Source organism: Lissotriton vulgaris, chromosome 4_1, assembly GCF_964263255.1.
Source record: "Lissotriton vulgaris chromosome 4_1, aLisVul1.2, whole genome shotgun sequence".
Taxonomy (NCBI): Eukaryota; Metazoa; Chordata; class Amphibia; order Caudata; family Salamandridae; genus Lissotriton; species Lissotriton vulgaris.
Window position 1 is genome coordinate 245,243,767 of NC_141691.1, and position 16,885 is coordinate 245,260,651.

The following is a 16,885-nucleotide window of genomic DNA, read 5'->3' on the forward strand; positions in this document are numbered from 1 at the left end:
GGAGTGGATAAACAAAGCAGGATTGGCTCCTCTGGTGGGAAGTCAGGATAGCCAGATACAGCAGCACTAAGAAGTCAATGGCTGAGGGAGGGGAGTGTAGGCCTGCTGCTGGCATTGGTGCCAGCAGCTCTGCTGGCAAGGCTCCCTAGTAAAAGTTCTCTACCAGCTCTAGCAGGAACAACCATACTGCAGTGATGGAAAACGTCAAGGTGACTTACTTTAGACTGGTACTGCTGAAATTCCATGCCTTTTCTTGTTTTTCCTTCACTTTTTCTCGGACAACTTCAGCGAAGAAGAAGACCTGGATGGAGATCTGGAGAGTTAATGGTGCTAAAACTAGTGCTTTTCGCTGGCACAGGCGATAAGAGTTTGACCTTGTGCTTTTTTTTAGGGCCTTTGGGTGCTTAAGGATGCACTAATTGCACAACTCAGGTCTTCTGTGCAGAAGACTTAGGCTAGACACATCAAAGTGAATTTACTAGGTTTCATTTGCTCAGTGTGAGACTAACTAAAGATTTACTGTTCATCTACATATTAGAAAGCCTCATTATCACACTCTGGCTAAATCTTGTTTCTCGCTCAAATGTAATGCGTTTCGCATGAATGTATTTTATTACTCTAGAGGTGTACACTTTTCAGATTTTCAGTGATTATAAAGCAGAGATAAGAAGTGGAATGTAAACTAAAACAGAGTGTGAGTGACTTTAGTTTGCAGGGAGTAGAGGAGAGCCCTTTGTAAAGACTGGGACAATTTCTGCCCCAGCCCAGGTATCAGGGATCGGCATACCTCATAACTGGGCACTTCATTATAGCACCGAATAGTACGCACAAATAAGGACCCCAGATAGTTGGTTCTTCTCGGAACAAATCCCCTGGTAACCTGTCTAAGCCAGGTGCTTTGCCTGATGGGAGTTTCTCAATTGCCTCTGTAACCTGAAGCAGGGTTATCCCAAGATGCACCTCGTCGGCATGTCTAGGTACGGGAGTAGTTGAGTTCACTGCCAGGCCAGTGTGTACACCCAAGCCGCTTGGGCGTTGATGTAGCTTCTAAAATGGGAACCGGTGTCGGTTTCCATTGTATATAGAGCCTGGAAATGGTCAGCCCACCTTTCTGCTGGAATATTCGGTTCATTAGCTGGGGTTCCCTCCCTACTACCTGTTTTAACTATAGCCCAGCATTCCTTTATATCCCGGTTGAGTAGGGCGGTTTTGATGTCCTCCCATTTATTCACTTGCCAGGACTGCTTTGCTTGGCAGACAGCCGCTTTATTTAAAACCCTTCTTCTTTTAGTTAAAAGCTTATTTTTTGCTTTAATAGCCGCTATCAATGCCCGTTTAGCCTTGCGGCAGTTATCAATAAACCATGTCTGGGTTACCGTTTTTATTTTTTTGGGTCGTACTACCGGTTAACATATGTAAGCTAATTTAGTTGCCAAACTCTTAAGGAGCTCTCCAACCTGATTGATGTAAACTAGGTTGTCCCAATCGGTAGAAATACTGCTAAGTTCTTGCAAAGCTGGTATTACTACTTCATAAAGAACTCCCAGCTTCTAGGATGTTTGTTTTATTACCCCCCACTTAATTCTTCTCCTGTTGTTGGTAAGTAATAACCTGTTCTCCAGGGGGTGGGGGAGATTACTAAGAGGATTTAAACCTGAATCTGGAACCTTCAATGTCAATGCCAGGGCATTATGATCATTATCGTAGCGTGATACTACAGCAAAATCAAGAACCCTGTGCCATATTCTAGACTCCACTAAAATATAATCTAAAAGAGAAGCTTGGCCAATTCCATTAAATGTTGACTTTCCCAGCCTATCAGAAGTTGCACGACCATTGCATGTTCTCAGCGAGTGGTTTAGAAAAATGGCATTTAATTGGAGTACCGGGGGGACCAGGACTTAACCGGTTGGATTTGCGGGTCCGGAATAGCCCAATGGAGGTCCTCCTCATTGGTGATCAGATCATGAATGCCAGAAAGGGGCTTAAATTGGCAATTAAAATTGCCCCCAACTATTAGCCTTGTGTTGGGTGGCACAGTGAGAATGAAGGCGTTTAAGTAAGTCGTCAAGGGTTCTTGATTCTTGGCTCAAACTTACGGGGCGGTAGTAAACGTTAATGATGGCAAACTTCAGCTTAGAAGGAAAAGGAAGTGTTACAAATTGAATGACATTGGAGGAAGTAATCAGGGAACTGGCTGAACAGCCCACATGGGAGACGACCCAAATAGATAGTACCCCAAACGGTCAGCCCCACTCTCGGTGACAGCTGGAATATTGAATGTCGCAAATCCCACCCTTGTGCACTCATCTCTTGCCCATGTTTCCTGGAACAAGCAAATGTCAAACTGATCCACGAAGGTCCCCATTCAGGGCAGGAGAGTTTACCCTAGATGCCAGCCACGTTCCAGGAGAGGATCTTCACCTCACTACCTGTGCTTGAGATTCCTCCCGGGAGATCGGTGCAGGATACGACTATGCTTGGTGGGTTTACCCCCTGTGCAATGTTATTGGAAGGGGCAGAAGGACTGGTGGATTTAAACCCCGGTGAATAACATGGGCCCACCTGGGCCTTACTCCCCTGCAAGGTAGCTAGAACACAAGCCCCCGTTTCTGGGCCTATCTACATTAAGGGGGACCATTTTGTACTCCCTTGGTCTAACTTTAATCGTCCTCTCGGGGGCATTGGGGTGCTCTTTGGATAGCCCAGACCCCTATCCCTGATGGTCAATCCACATCTTCCAGAGCCCCATAGCGGCCATTTACGGGCAAATTAAAAAACAGAGGTCTAATGGGAGGGTGTCTGTGGCCCAGATTCTGATTTTCAATCAAGTGCCTTTCATACCCAGAGGTTACATTTGTCCTACCGGAGTTAGAACAGTTGCGAGTAAAAATAATCAAGCGAAAGAGCTCTCACCTCTGTATGGGGCTCTGCAGGGCTGGTTTTATAATTTAGTAACGTGTGTACAATCTGGGGATTTTTCAAATTAATGACCACACAATCCCCTTAGTTTGTTTTTTTTACTGGGTCCCACCCAATCTACTCTCCGCACCATTAAAATTTCCCCAGCCCTCTCATAAGGAAACTGCCTATGTTTGACTAACCAAAATAAACTCTTGTTTCCGAGTTCTAGCTGTGATACCCTCTGGGTGTTATTGAGAGGTGGAACCCCTGTCAGAATGATTACGTAGGGTGAGGATGCTGGTGGAAGATTTATAGTTGGCAGGGCAACTGCTACCATCCTACCCACATGACACTCTTCCCTCCTCAGCTCTTCTCTATTTGTACTCGGCCCTGCTGCAGTAATGATGGATTGGTGGATACTCTGCATATTACTGAATGAGGCATTACTCTCAACCGCACTGTGCGATTTCCTCAACCTTGTATTTGCTGCCCGCTCTTGCCCTCGCTGTGCGCCATGATGCTGGGGGGTACAACTAGTGTCTCGGCTAGTGATCTGCTGAATATTGGCGGAGTGAGTCCTGGATGTCACCTGTTTGTCTAAAAGAGCCCAGGAGTTGACTGGCAATTAGAGCCGCCCTCCCTCGATGGAAGTTGTGTTACGCTGGCGCTAGCTTGCGTTTGCCTCGAGACCCCCAGAGATGTCAAAATAATTAATTGGTCGACTAGGGGGGCAACTTCTTCATTTAGAATGGCTCTAAATTGGGTCATCAGATCTACCAATGATGTCTGGACCCAGATAGCATACCTTGGATCTATACCAGAGGCAACTACGGGTTCTATTATTGGGTTTAAATTAAGTGGATTTTCTGCCCTTGGCTCGCTCCCTCTTCTTGCTGTCAGTTACCCTTCCAACGATTTGCTTGCGGTTCCCATTCTTATGAGTGCCTACACCCTCATCTCCCTTTCTAGTTACACTAGTCGGGACATTCGCTTGGAGAGAGGGGGTGGGGAAGCATTTCCAGTAGATAAAAGTGCTACAGGAGGAGTGTTAGAAATAGGCAGGTCTACTGTTGGAAGAAAAAGGTCAGGAGTGATTGACAACCGCCTTTCGGTGCGTTCAATTTCCGTATTAACAGCACCTATGGCCCTTTGTAAAATTTTATCGATTGATGTTGGGAGGGGCGAGAAAGAGGGTTGACTTGGGCCCGGGGCTTTTTGATAGTACAAGTACGTTTCCTCATATTATAATGTGAAAGGGCACTCCGTAATAATACCTCCCTTTGTACAGATTAGACAGACCGACAGGCAGTAAGCAGACACACAAGGCTGTAAGCAATATGCTCAGGGAGGATGCAAAAAGAGTTTGTTATACTCATAGGTGGAAGAAACCGTTAAGCTGTTCCCCTTAAAGTCCGCATGAATATTATCAACAGTGAGCTTTCAGCAATTATAGTTTGTAACAAATAGGGGGAACACCAGAGGCAACCAGTTTACTTGCCGTGGGAGGTAATTTCGAATGATGATCAATGGCGTCCTCCAAAGGGCAGGTTTTAAGGGTCGACTGATGTGAAGATGGCGGGGGATGTCCAGGATGAGTCGTACAGAACGCCTCTGCATGACTCATCCTGGACATCCCCTGCCACAACCACATCTCCACCCACTTGAGAAACCTGCACTGGCTCCCCGTCAGCAAGAGAATCACGTTCAGACTCCTCACCCACACACACAAGGCTCTCCACAACCTGGGCCCCAAGTACCTCAACGGCCGCCTCACGTTCTACACGCCCACCCGCCAGCTACGATCGGCCAGCCTCGCCCTTGCCACCGTCCCACGCATTCGCAGAGCCACCGCCGGAGGAAGATCCTTCTCCTACCTGGCGGCCAAGACATGGAACTCCCTCCCCATCCACCTGCAGATGACCCAAGACCATCTCTCTTTCAGGAAGCAACTCAAGACCTGGCTTTTCGAGCAGTAACGGACCCCTCCCCCCCAGCGCCTTGAGACCCTAGCGGGTGAGTAGCGCGCTTTATAAATCCGTTGATTTGATTTGAAGATGGAATCAAGGGGTGGCCCTGCCCTGTCTCTTCCTATCAATGAAGGGCAAGGACTGGCCCGCCTAGGCTTCACCTGCGCGCGTCCCGCGGGAAAGGCTGCAGCTCTTTTGAGCGTGTGATGGCTTCTCCCCCACACCTGTGGCAGCTAGGTTGAGTCACTGAGCGCCCTGGGACTTGGGAGTCCCACCAGGGTTAGCGCGGTTTAGTGCAGGATGACAGTCAGTGGTTTGGAGCAGAGACTGACCCCCACGAAAAACAAACAACTTCACAGGACCCGTGCCGCTGGAAAGGCTGCAGCGCTTTTGAGCGCGTGATGGCTCCTCCCCCACACTTGTAGCAGCTAGGTGGAGTCGCTGAGCACCCTGGGACTTGGGAGTCCCACCAGGGTCAGCGCGGCTTAGTGCAGGATGAAGGTCGGTGGTTTGGAGCAGAGTTGCTGGCAGTGTACTGCACCCTGGCATGAGGTTCCCACCAGGGTGTTTCAGGAGCCAGAGACTGTCCCCCACGAAAAACAAACAACTTCCCAGGACCAAAACATAGAAAAATTAATTGTGAAAAAAGACAGGGAAAATGAGGTGACATTTATTTAGACTTTATACTAAATTAAGAACTCACACAAACCTTAAATATTCAAGACTGTAAAAAGAACTATCCCAAAGGATTCCACTGTTCTTCAATTTAAATTAAGTAAGGAAAATGTATTTATTATGTAACTGATCCCTCATCAGTTAAAACAGCCTTGGTGATTGAGGATGGATATGTTTAGTTCAGCATATATGCCTACAGAGTTAACCCCTTGGACGCTGATGACGGAACCGCTCCGTCATCAGCTGTGGGTGCGCTGTGCTGATGACGGAGCAGTTCCGTCATGGCCCGCTCAGTGCGCCTGCGCGGCGCGAATTTCGCGCCTGCGCTGGACGTTCTATTGAGCGGGGCGGGCCATGACGGAACCGCTCCGTCATGAGCACAGCTCAACCGACGCTGGTGACAGAGCGGTTCCGTCACCAGCAGGCAGCCGCCGCGCGGCCACCCCGCCCCCTTAGCACTGCGGCGGAATAGCCGCTGCAGTGAAGGGGTTTAATGGCAGGAAACTTATACAATGGAGATTAATTAACTTCAACAAACTTAATATATAATTTGTTATGTTCGGCATTGCGCCATATGTCTTAGCTCTTCAGAAAAAAGCAGCAAAAACGAATCAAATGTGGGTACATAAAGGCTCTAACTTAAGACACAAAAACAGAAGACAAAAAATAAAAGAACAAGTCACTTACCTCTGTAAAGCCTGATCTGGTTTAGATTATTTAGCAGCAGATTCCACATTTCTTACATTAGGATATTCCCCAGGCGTCAAACTGGATGTAGAAATGTTTGATCAGCAGTACCCCTTGAGTGCCAGTAGGTGGCATAATTCCTCTCCACGTGGTGTCAAATTCATGCCGCAGCCCCACCTCCAGGAGGTAAGGCTTTGTCCTGGTAGAATGAGCTTGTAAACCTTCAGGAGCACTATCCATGGTGGGATAGTTTGCTTCTGCACCACCTTTCCTTTCTTTGATCCGAAGTTTCCCCAAGAACAGTTGATCATCCACCCATAACTCTTTGTGCAATTAAGGTAGTTCAACAATGCTCTTTTTGGGTCCAGATGATGGGTCTCTCCTCTTCTTTAGAGTGGTGAGGCAGAGCTTAAAAGGTAGGCAGAGAGATGGTCTTGCCTACGTGAAAGGGAGTTACCACCTTTGGTGGAATGGATGCTCTAGTCCGAAGGACAAGCTTGTCTGGATAGGCGCTGAGGTAGGGAGAATGTGCCGAAAGAGCCTGTGACTCTCTGACCCTTAGGGCAGATGTTATTGCCACTATTAAGGCTGTTTTGAGTGGACAGGTATGTAGTGCTTCGAAGGGAGCACACATCAGAAATGCAAGAATAAGGTTGAAGTCCCATTGCAGCATAATGAAAGGTGCTGGTGGAAACGTAGACTGATGACCATGTAGAAACATAAGTACAATAGGGTACTTGAAAAGGGATGATCGATCTGGCAGCCGCAGAAATGGCAGAAAGATAACCTTTGAATGTGACCAAAGCAGAGCCCTGTCTGGGCTAACGAAAGAATAAAGAAAAGGATCTGGGAAAGGGTTAAGATAGAGGGTCGACATTTTTATCTGTACACCATGCCACAAATTTACTTCAACAGAAGATGTATACTGTCTTGGTGGCGGGAAGTCTGGCTGCCAAGATACCATTGCAGACTTCGAGTGGAAGGTCAAAAGCTATCAACTGTAGCCACTCAATCTGAAAGCAAATTGTTTTCAGGTTTGGGTGCAGAACCCTGCCCTGCTGCTGCAACATAAGAACCTCCCAAAGAGGCAGCCTGATCAGAAGATATGTGCTCATGCTCAACAGCTCGGGATACCAGATACTCTGTGCCCAATTCGGAGCCACAAAAATGACTTGGGCCTGTTTTTTTCCTGAACTTCTTTAGAACGCTGGGCATGAGTGGTATTGGCGGAAAGGCGTAGAGGAGGTCAGAGCTCCACTCAAGTAGAAAAGCGTCTCAGAGAGAGAGCAAACTTGGAAACTCCATCACACATCGCATGTTCTCGGAAGAGGTGAACATATCTAACCAAGGCTTTCCCCTCTCTTGTGTTGCAAGGATCCTGCTCCTACACAGAACTGTGCACAGAGACCCAGGACATCAGTGAATTGTGGTGTACCAGAAACTCACCTCAGTAGCTAGAAAACCCCAATCAGCTAGCATCAGTGTCACATTAGCTCATCGTCCTATAGCAAAGTAACCAATGATTAGACAACCAAGAACATGTGACGTAGGACAAACTCAGGAATGGTGCGAAGGGAGAACACTCTTTTGTTATACTCTCATACCAGTCCACAACAGGAGTAAATAAACGCACGAGTAAGGTTAAAATATTTATTTTAACGATGTGCTGTCAGGTGCAGTATCTTTGCCAACATAAGCAGACATATGATTAGAAATAATATGATCAGCATTGTTATAATTCCATAAAACACAAAGGGAGAAATCATATTACAATGATGGTGAAAACAGGTCGTATAGTGCCTAGTTATAACACCCTCCCTATAAAGAAACTATATTTTATAAACTAAAGAAGGTCTCTTAGGCTTGTTTGGGGGACCCCATTTGTCTCAGTTCAGCAAGAGTGAATTACAGCAGGATCAGCAAAAGCTCTCTGCATCCCTGGAAACGAAAAATCTCCCAAGTGTGTGAAATCATGGCTGCAGTGTAATAATAAAGGCGCCAGGATTTCAGTTGGCTCTCAGCTGCCATTTGTTGTGTCTAAACCTGTTAGCCGATCAGTTATAACAACAGCTACCATGTTATGATAACCTTGACGGCTTTAGCACTCACTGTGCAGACTTGGGTCACGATGTAAGTCTAGGGATGTCGAAAACAAGCCTCTCTCATGTGAAGTCATTTGCGGAGCCTAACTTACAAAAAACGGCTATATGCAGTGTCATGTGGAAAAGCAGCAAAAGGTAAAATGGTGTTTAAACTTCTAATAAGCCATGCTAACATAACGTGTGCAAACCAGGCCTGTACACACTACACCCTACCTTGATCGGAGAATGCATAATAAAGGGGGGAATATTTGTAGAACGCAGAGTTTAAGTTTGAATGAGACAGAACCAAGTTCAGAATTTTGCCAAACATGATAATTGGGAGTAAAAATATGAATCAATAATTATTAAAGCTATCAAAACATGCATGGGTGACCATGGTGTGAAGAAAACTTCAAGTTAAAAAAGATGGTAGAAAAAAAATAATGTATCAGTGAAAAAAATCATGAGTCCAGTACGTGTCTATGAAGCAGAAAAAGTGTCACTTCAATCCAACAGCGTATAGGCACAGTATGTTGCAACCGCCTCCAACAGTAAGTCATTATCATCTGTGAACATTTCAGCCATCCAATTCAGTAATGTAAAGAGACACACATGTTCTTCAACAGCCAGAGCCTCTAGCACCATCAGAGGACAACTTGGGTGTTCTTCGAGATAACTGCATGCCAAGAAGTCATGGGCTGCAGACCATATATTCCAATTGCCTAGGAGCCCATGAGCCGCTGCGCAGGCCATAATCCCGATACCAGAACAATCTAGTCCATGAGCAACTAAGGGGCTCATTGGTAAATCATAATACAGGTAAGGAGACACCGTATTGCAGAGACACAAATTCAGAGCCCATTCAAAATCGCAATCCAGGCAGTGGAAAACTGTCTGCATGCAAGTAAAATATGAAAACCGGACGGATAAACCATACGCTACGCTGTTTGTCAAGGGGCACAGGTTGTTCAACCATTTTTCAGCAAGAGAATCAACAGTAGTACACCGGCTCCCAGAGCGAGAATTAACAGGAATCCTCAAAAGAGGCTGGAAAAAATAGAATGTAAAAATGCCGGTATCACACCAAATATAGTTTGGAACAAGGTCACAGGACTTACTATTTTAAAAAAGTGTGCCAAGCCAGAGGTGGAAGAGGCATTGAATATTGTGTGAATCAAATCCCTGAAATGCAGGGGCAGATCTGTATTTAACAAGGCATGTACCTCAATAAGAGTGTTGGCACCGTGAAGGATGAATTATTCACATGCAGATGTAAGGGAAACTTCTTTCTGGGACAAAAGAGCCCTTATTCGACTCATCTTATTGAACTCTGCTTTCAAGGTCGGAATAGAAGGCCAGATAGATACATCGAGCCTCCCATGTGGAGGAGGAAACAGAACATTCTTACAGCAAACAACACGCTGGGAAACAGTAACAATGTACGGAATTCCCGCTAGCATACCACAGCAATCTTCATTATTCAATTACAAATAACTACTGTTTGCTAACAAAGTGAAAGTTGGTGTAATAGCCGGGGCAGGTGTGCCTTTTAAAACACACGCCAGATTTGGTGCTGTCAAATTACACGAACCATGCAATTGCAAATTTCGACAGACTAATGAATGATCAGGAGTGGAAGTACAGTCTTCACCCTTTAAATAAACTTCTTTTCCTTCCCTCAAGCACCTATATGTAAATGGGAGATTCCACACTTCATGGAGAAAAGCGCTACCAAAGGGCTCAAATCTGCCTATAGTATAGTGTTTCATACATGCTTCAAATTTGAACAGAGGGAAATGTAGAGTTATTAACCCATGGATAAGCCAAACTGCAGAATTCGTTTTGGCCACAGAAAACAGGAATGGTTCCAACTTTTCGATATGTAACAGAGAAAACGTACCATCTTTCATTGACATAAATTGTTGTTGAAAAGTCAAATTAAAAGGTAGAAATAGCAAAGTGGTGTTCATGTAATCCCAAAGCACCTTCCCAGAATTTACCGTTTGAAGAGTCCATGTAAACTGCATAACAGAACGCAATTGATTTTGACCATGGTACAGAACAGCAACCTCGTCTTGTAAAATATCAACGACAGATGAAACAATATTATTTAACGTGTAAATACGGAAAGAAAGGGTGTTCATGCTCTTATCTACAACTGCAAGCACTTTTTTTCAAATTGGCTTGCTCAATAGCTCCGAGCCTAGAAGCAGCTTCAATTTGGGACAGCTTCCAGACCTCATTGTAAACCGCATAGATCCATCTTTTTAATCTGCCAGCAGCAGGGCCTTTTACAAAATCATTCAAATCGACGATGTCAGTTAATTTGGATAAATATAATTTCACTGATGCTAAGGTAGAGTGCTTAAGCCAAATCTGACATAACTTACCCACAGAATAGGTAGTGGCAGGATGGCCATTTTCAAAACGGGGATCTACTCTAACCTCTGTATAGCCAGGGGTCAGACCCAGAAAACAGTACTTGCAGGAATCTGCACTTTTTTGCTACAGCAACCAACCTTCGGGATTCATGCTGGAAACATTAAAAGAGAAGTTTTGCAACAGGGACTGTAAATCACTAAGGGAAGTACTGGTGTAATTATTCCATTGGGGGTATTCACCCAAATCAGGAAATGATGGAGCATTCAATTTTTTTTTTTTTTAGAAGTAGCCAATCCAAAGCAGGTGGTTTGTGAAATAGTTGCATTTAGAAACAACATATGGTTTGGGATGAGACATGCACGATGCAAAGCCTCGGTGCCTTGCACTTGCCAACTTTTAGAACCCCAAACAGATTTAAGATCAACGGTATCTTTCCACAGCTCATAGTCCTCTACAGCCAACTGGTCAAGAAAGGACTTTGAATACAGTAATTTTGTGTGGGTAAGTCTAACCTTGGAAGAGGTCTTTCAGACATCCTAAAATAAAATGCATCAGGGTTGGATTGATTAAAATGAGTTAAATAAGAAAACCTTTTTTTAAAGAGCTTTGGAGCTGCCTTCAACAGGTGCGGGACCATGTTCCCATTGAGTGTAATTAACCACATTTCTAAACGGGTTTGCTTTGTGCAGAAAGTGATTTCCATATTGCTGGTAACAGAATAAATCGGCATAATTAGCAAAATCTAGATACAAATCTTCAGTATCAAAGGCAGCATAATATCAGAAAATAGAGCCTCTACGGCTTGGACGTCCCAATCATCAGACCGAATATTTTGTTTAACCACAATCCCCATAGAAACACGAAGTATATTAGGGACATTAATAACCTCTGTGGGACCATGAATCTGGAATTTTACAGCATCCCATACAATCCCATCTAAGACAGGCCAAGCAGTGATATTCACAAATGTCTGGTCCCTCTTCAATCAATGCGAAGAGGAGTGGGGTGTCAAAGATCCATCAATAAGTCAAATTGTTTTTCTTTCTTAAACATAGTGTCTGTTGAAAAGACTGAAACAATACACCACAAATCCAATGGACATGAACAAAAAAAGTGAAAAAAGCACCAGCCAAATGTAAGTCCAAGTGGGAATTAAAAAATGTTTTTTAAACCAGACAGCAAAAATCAAAACTTTTGAGGGGGACTTTGATGTGGTAGAGCCAGTGTCAAATGAAAAAAGTGATTGATTAGCCACACAAGTCTCCAAATCAGGCATAGACAAGTCAGTGGGGTAAGTATATTCAGTATCATTAAGAGGATCACCAGCCGGTGGATTCAATAAAGGATTCGTAATTGTATGCATCTCAATGGCAACATCAGGCCAAATGGCAGGATCCGGGGCCGAAACAGAGTTTCGCAGCATTGCTAGACAAGAGTCTGTAGGTGTCATACTAAGAAGAATCGACCACTCTATGTAGTTTGACATTGTCAATGGAGATGTACCTGTTCCCCTTTTGTCCAGGAAGAAGAAGTAAAAAGACTGTTCTTGTACCCTGCACGCCAAGCACAGAAACTGGAGCTCAATAGGAGGGGCCGAATTCCTTCTTATTTTCGACCTTCTCACGGACCAGTTCTCCAACTCGGGGTAGCCAGCAGACGACCGGAATCTGCAACGCAGCATCAGATGTGGAGGGCAAATGTTCCTTTGCAAGACTGTCTCTGGTCTTTTGTAGTTTCTGTAAAACATCAGAATGTTCTTCTATGTGAAAGGATGCAGCCGACGCCGCCATGTCTAGACCCTCAAGGTCCGGAACAAACATTATGATGCCAAAGAGCATTTCGTATGGGGTCAGCCCACCCAGAGACCTTCTAGGGAGATTAAGTGCACGCTGTACGCCTTGGAGGTGGACTAGCCAGTTCCGGCCTGTACGCAATACCTTCGATGTCAAGGATTGCTTTAAGTCAGGGTTCATCTGCTCCACAACACTATTGCCATCAGGCCGATATGGAAATGAAAATTTGACCTGGACCCCCAACAAACTCATGGCATCCTTGTATGCATTAGAGGCAAACGCTGAACCCTGATCCGAATGGAAGGTGCCACATGCAAAAATTCCCACAAAGACACGCAAATCCTTTATGACAGTTCTGGAATCAGCACTGCATTGTAGCCACACCCACAAAAAGCGCCTGCAAGAATCAACTGCAACTAAGATGTACTTATACGCAGTATCAGATGAGAAAGGACCGCAGTGATGTAAGTAGACACAACCAAGTGGTCTATTAGATATGTACAACTGAGTCTGGGGTGGGCGTGCAGCAGTAGAAGGTTTAATCTGCTGGCAAATGTCACATTGAAGGACATTATCACGAGTTTGTTTGTAAAATCTGCGCCACCAGTAATGCTGTTGTAGGAGAGATACAGTAGCTGACACGCCAGCATGCGCAGAGGCAATCCACGTGTGGGCTGCTGTAATCAACGTCTGCCTGCGGTCCGCGTTGGGAATCAACCTGTCACCAACATCATTAATTCTCACATAAGGAACTTTATCAGGACTTAAATGATAAGAGTATTTAGAAGGGAAACCTTTCGGGTAATTACCTCCCTTCTCTGTTGCGGCAATAGCTGCCAAGATGTCATCATCAATCTTACTTTTGGAACGTATAACTGCTCTTACTGAATATGTTGCAACTGCTGTCTTGGTGGCCTCGACAGCAAGACTGTTGCCCACAGCGTGAACTCCGAAATGCTGGTGACCAAGAGTATGAATTACAAACACGAGTGGGAGCCTTTCTTTAAGTTCAGCCCAGATAATTTTTTGTTGTATTGTGCGGCCTTTGGAATCATGATAGTGGTTTTGAGTCCAAAAGTATAGATTGTCATTGTATGATTGAACACAGTAGTAAGAGTCCCTTACGACAAGAATTGTCACACTAGGATCTGCATACTCCAATGCAAGCATCAGAGCACGAAGCTCTGCCAACTGGGCGGTACAGTGCCCTAAAGTCTGTGTATGCACAACATCCGACTTGAACTCACCGTTCACCATAGTACACACCACAATTGCGCAGGCCATAGAAAATGCGTGCTTTGAACCTGTCGCGGGCTGCGCTGACCAGTCAGTGTAAATGATACAATGGAAATCCTCTAGCGGGTGCATGGTCAGAGGAGCAGGATGAACAAATTCATACTGTAAAAACTCCTTGTCTGCAAAGAGGCATCAAAAATAAACGTGACATCAGACTATGTCAAGGACGTAGCCCATTATATCCAACATGGGTGCAAAGCTTTTGAATTAAGTACACTGGCTTTCGTCACTGCCTCAAGGGCAGGATAAGGGGTTACAACCAAAATGCATTTTCCGTGTGACTGCACATGTTCCTTAAGAATCGCCATCTGCACTGCTGTCAAGACTTTTTCCACAGTGGAAAACCGCAACTCAGCCAAAGTGTACAAGTGTGTGTAAGCGATAGGGACTGTGTCACCCTCATTAAAAGTGAGGTATGTGAAACCCACCGCCCCTTGCACGATTCTTATCACCAGGTTGGTGTGGTTATCAGGGGTCAACAAGAATTTAGATTCTAGAAGATCAGCCTGCAAAGATTGCAAAATGGCTGAATGTTCAGGCAGCCAGCTCGATTTGGAGAAAGTAGGTTGTATCAAAGCGTAAAGAGGCTGGATACGCTGGGCATAATCGGGAATGTAAGTACCCCTGAAATTTAAAAAGCCCAGTAAAGATTGTAGGTTTTTCAGTGATGTGGGAGCGCACAGCTGTGCGCATTTCTCCAGGAAGTGAGGAGCTTCATTGTTGAGCTCGTAACCCAGGAACAACACGTTATACTCTGCAATGTGAGCTTTTGCAAAGTTGAATTTATAGCCAAAATGGCAAATAATGCGGTCTACACGACACAGATTCGGCCACAATTCGTCGTCTGTGAGATAAATGTCATCCACATACGAACATGCATCTGGGTCGAGCCTCTCCAAAAAAGAGAATGAAGGTGGCAAAGACGCCTGGACTGTTCTTATAGCCCATTGCTAAGAAATTGGCGTTGTTTGCCACCACTGGTAAAAGCTGTCCATTGACTACTAATAGAGGACAGGTTATGGGCGAAAAAACCATTGGATATGTCAAGTGTGGTTTTAAACCGATTATCCACAAGGGCAGAACTGTGAGTATTTTGGACTGCACACGTATGACAATGTGAATTTAAATGGCGGTAATCCAATACCAATCGTTAAGAGCTGTCAGGCTTAGTCACAGTAAAAAGAGGGTTATTCATCGGAATCACACATGTATCAATCACACCATGATATTCCAATTGCTCAATGATTTCTGTCACGGAAGATTGCGCTTCACGTCGCATGGGGTATTGGGGTTGTGGTTGTGGCATAGACCGCAAAGGTATCTCATGTCTGGAGGATAATTTGTCCCACCCACAACTAGTACGGTACAATGCCGGTGCAAGAGCCTTAGCCCAATCTTCCGCAAACTGCATGGCCTGCTCCTTCGGCACAGTATGAACGAAAGCAGGGATGATTACCTCCTCATCTTACAGAGCAGCTAAGACAAAGGGTGGCAGCCAATCGCCCTCCGCCAACAAAATGTCATAAGTAGTAGTTAGATTTTCCCCCCCAAAAAACTTTTAATGTACGTTGTATGTCACCTTCAATCAAAAGGTTAATTTCAAAAAGCCTATAAGGGGTAGCCACTCTAGTGTCAGCTGTCTCGACTACAACGAAGATGTCAGTCGCGGTCACCTTCAGTAGTCAACACAGCGCCTCTCGCACAATGGTAATCTCTGCGGCGCTGTCCAACAGTGTCAGTGCCCATGTCAGATTCCGAAGCTTCGTTCTCACTATCTGTGGCATATCTTGCTGTTAAAGCTGCAACTTTCTTCTTTTGAAACTGAGGCAGTTGACGCATTGTGTCGTCCTGCTTGCCTTTTCCGTCAGCCTTAAAAGGCTGCTCACTGCTCTGTTGGGCACCTTGTCCTCTGCCGCTGCCTCCTCCACCGGTGGGTGAGACCTATGTTTCCTGCAAAGAGTGAGGAGAACGTTGATCAGGAACTTGAAATCTATCAGGTGACTTAATCGTAGTGCGGTCGCGCAATTCATATGTACACTCAGTAGGGGCAGGTATAGGCAAAGCAGGACGGGACCCCTGTTACTGTTGCTGTTTCCCCTGTTTTTTATTCTTACTCCAATTTTGTTTCGGAACTTTCTGGCGATCATCTTTATCAGAATTTGCCGACTGAGTTTGCGGCTGGGCTTGTTTTTTAGCAAAAGGCTTAACACCCAAACTATTACGGCCAACGGTCTTATAAGCCTTCGTAATAATTTTCGGTAATTGACAGGGTTTCTCTGCCTCGGGAACATCGCGCAACGCATTAGACACCTGGAAACTTACTGCATCTCCCTTAACATTAGCAAGGAAGAGATCGCAAACCATGTCAAACGCTCCCACGAGGCGCATTCCCAACTCAACAGCCGCCTCTGGCCCATGTTCATCTTGAACGCGTTTAATGACGGAGGGTAGGACAGCCATCGACAGAGTGCCGAAGCACCTAGTATAGACTGCTGCAAAAATCACACCCCATGTAGTAATTTACGTCTGGTACTGTCTTTCTGCAAACTTATGGTAAGGATCCTGTGCTTTTCCACAGGAGTGGTATTAGGAAAAACTGCCTCCAGTGAAACCAGCTACAACAGGCCAAGAAGCGCATGTAATCGACAACGGTCCCATTCTAACCGCTGTTAAAGTGTGAGGGAGGGCGCCATTAAACCAAACGCTGTGCTGCCAAGCAGAAATCGGAACTTCTTGTGTTCTATATGGAGCGTACTCCACAGGTACGACAGTCGGAGTGTAAGAATGAAACACATTAGTATTAGCATCAACCGCAGGAAAAGTGACCCATGAGTAAAGCAGCTCAAACGGGTGCGCTGCCTCAGCAGATACAACAAAAACCACTGCCATGCCTTCCAAGGAGATGTTGAAATCCTGCAAATGAGTGCGAGAGTCTCACAATAAGACCACTAAGTTAGATGCACCATGTTGCAAGGATCCTGCTCCTACACAGAACTGTGCACAGAGACCCAGAACATCAGTGAATTGTGGTGTACCAGAAACTCACCTCAGTACCTAGAAAACCCCAACCAGCTAACATCAGTGTCACATTAGCTCTTCG